We start from the raw sequence: 2,900 nt of genomic DNA, 5'->3' as shown, positions 1-2,900 counted from the left end.
CTCAGGCGTGGGCCTTGGGACGAGGTCGGACCTTCTATGATCTTACCGAGTTTGGGGAGCTCGGTCAGGGTATGAACAGTTCTCTTCTTTTATCTTATTTGATTTCCAGTTGCTTGGGGACAAGCAACAATTTAAGTTTGGTGTTGTGATGAGCGGATAATTTATACGCTTTTTGGCACTGTTTTTAGTATGTTTTTAGTACATTTTAGTTAGTTTTTAGTATGTTTTTATTACTTTTTATTTAAAATTCACTTTTCTGGGCTTTACTATGAGTTTGTGTGTTTTTCTGTGATTTCAGGTAATTTCTGGCTGAAATTGAGGGACCTGAGCAAAAATCTGATTCAGAGGCTGAAAAAGGACTGCAGATGCTGTTGGATTCTGACCTCCCTGTGTAACGACCCAACTTCCAGCATGCCATGGTCATACAAGAAGCTAAGTGTTACTAACTTATCCTTTCCAATTATTATTTACTATCTAATATAGGAGCCTGTTCCTTGTTAGAGCGATGCCAATCTTACGAGTAATTTTTTTTTATTTGTTGCGAACATTCATGTAAAATAAACAAGCATATAATAAGAATAATAGAAAAGTGGCATAAAGAAACATAGAAACACAGCTGATAATATACATCATGTACACTATAACAAAACATGTAGCGTTTACACAAGATCAAGTCAGTTTACATCTTCGTCATCCTACGTAGCTAATATTTACACGACACTCCCAGGGCCTGGCCCATACAAAAAAAGCCGCTAAACTGGCACCCAGGCTAGCCTAACCACTATATAGCTCCTAGCTCTCGGGTGTACTAACACAAGTGAGAGACTATCTATCCGATAATGTTAGACTAGAGTGTCATCAAAAGAATGCCCCTTCCGCAGTCAAACTATATCTACTCGTGGCCGTTCGGAGAATCGCCGTGAGGCTCGTCCATCTCCTCATCCTGCTCTATCTCTATCTCAGGATCCTCCTCCTCCTCATCATCCGCAGCTACAACTATACCCTCAGATCCACCAGAAACACTGCTGTCACTATGTACAAAACCATTCGCGAGCACAGGTCCGTTCGCGTGTATAGGAGCTACCCCATCATCCGGTAGTGCCGGCTCATCAGGCTGTGGAAAGTCAGGGATCGGCTCAAGGGGAAAGTCCCACTCTGGTGGTATCACAGGTACGTAGTCACCAGCTAACTCGGGCTCATCAGGAACGATAGGCTCAGGTTCCACCTCATTCAAAGGTTGAGCTGGTATAGGGTGCTCGGGGTCATCAGGAAAAGGATGTACAGGTGTGTCAGGATGTAACCAGGATAAGGGAATGTCGTAAGGAGCGTCAGGGTCAAAATGCGGGCTAGACAGAGGATGTTGAAAGGCTCGATCAGGTAACGCGTATCGTCTAATACGAGGCTCCAATCCCATGATGAAATAACTGCGATGTACCGGATCCTCAGATGAAATAGCTGTGATGTACTGGATCCTCGTAGACGTAAGGGTCCTCGAACTCATAGAAGATCACGCCCGTCTCCATCTGGGGGAGGAAGGGAGAGAGAAGGGGTAAGAACTGGGGAGTTCTTAGTAGGGTCGGGGTTATTAGTTACGTTCATTTATTTGGGGTCGATTAACAGACGAATAACATAATATAGCGAAGCAGTAAACAAAAGATAAAGACAGAAAGAGAAAGTAGAGACAATAGAAAGTAGAACACAAACAAAAGAATACAAGAAAATAAAACATAGAAATAGCATACAAGCAGACAAACACAAAGAAATAGATCACACACAGAAAGGAATGCAACAGAGAATGATGCGCAGACAAGAATGATGCATGTCTAGTCCTATCACAGGCCATGAGCTCATGTGTCGGTTAGCACCTGCATTCCCGACATTTATCCAGTCACGAGTTCACGATTTCCCGGATACGATTTTTCGTTCAAATAAATGCGCATATAATTATTAGCAGCTCTATTGAGACAGCCTCTGCTTTCTACTCGCAGGAAATATACTCTTGGGAACGGAAAATTACTCTTGGGTTGCCTCAGGGCAACAACCTTACAGAATTAAAACATGAATCTGTACTGCAGGAAAGCGTTCTCAGTGGTCGCCCCACCATCTATCTGACTGCCTTCACGCAGCAGATCATCACACAAATATCTCAGGAGTTGCCATAACGCAACAAATGAATAAACACATCTCTTGGGTTGCCTCAAGCGACAAATAAATATCTCTTGGGTTGCCTCAAGCAACAACTAAATATCTCTTGGGTTGCATTACGCAACATATATATATATAATATCTCTTGGGTTGCATTACGCAACATATATATATATATATATAATATACTTTCTCTTGGGTTGCCTCAAGCAACAATGAACTTCTCAATAAGCCTTCTACTCTTAGTCTCTTTACCCTGTTCTGGTTTCTCTTTTCTCTTCTCTGATTACTCTTTTCATATGTATCTATATTACTCCTTTTCTCTTTATCTCTTTACTTTACTCTGGTTACTCTGTTTTCTATGTTTCTCTACTCTCTTTACTCTGTTCTTATTACTCTTTTCTGTGTATCTCTTTACTCTGCTCTGGTTACTCTTTTTCTTTGTTTAACGTATGTATTTAAAGCTTATGTAAAATTCGGTATGAATAGTTAGCCTGTCCCAAGTATAGGTTCATTAAGTCTATACTGAAACATTTTAACTTTTCATATAATACCTACTCCTAGTCGGAACTCAAGGTCTAACTATGTTGCCCTAGTTCGTTCTCTAGTCTCTGTCTGTTTTTCTGTCGTTAAAATTTTACAGACTTTTTCTCCGATTTTTATCTTTTCTTTAACTTTTATCTTTTCTTTATCTTTTCCTCTCTAACATGTTATTACCACTCCCTAAGTGTTTTATGAAGGTAATTATGAGATTA

Source organism: Arachis duranensis, chromosome 3 (genome assembly GCF_000817695.3).
Source record: "Arachis duranensis cultivar V14167 chromosome 3, aradu.V14167.gnm2.J7QH, whole genome shotgun sequence".
Taxonomy (NCBI): Eukaryota; Viridiplantae; Streptophyta; class Magnoliopsida; order Fabales; family Fabaceae; genus Arachis; species Arachis duranensis.
Note: the sequence above shows the minus strand (reverse complement) of the source record.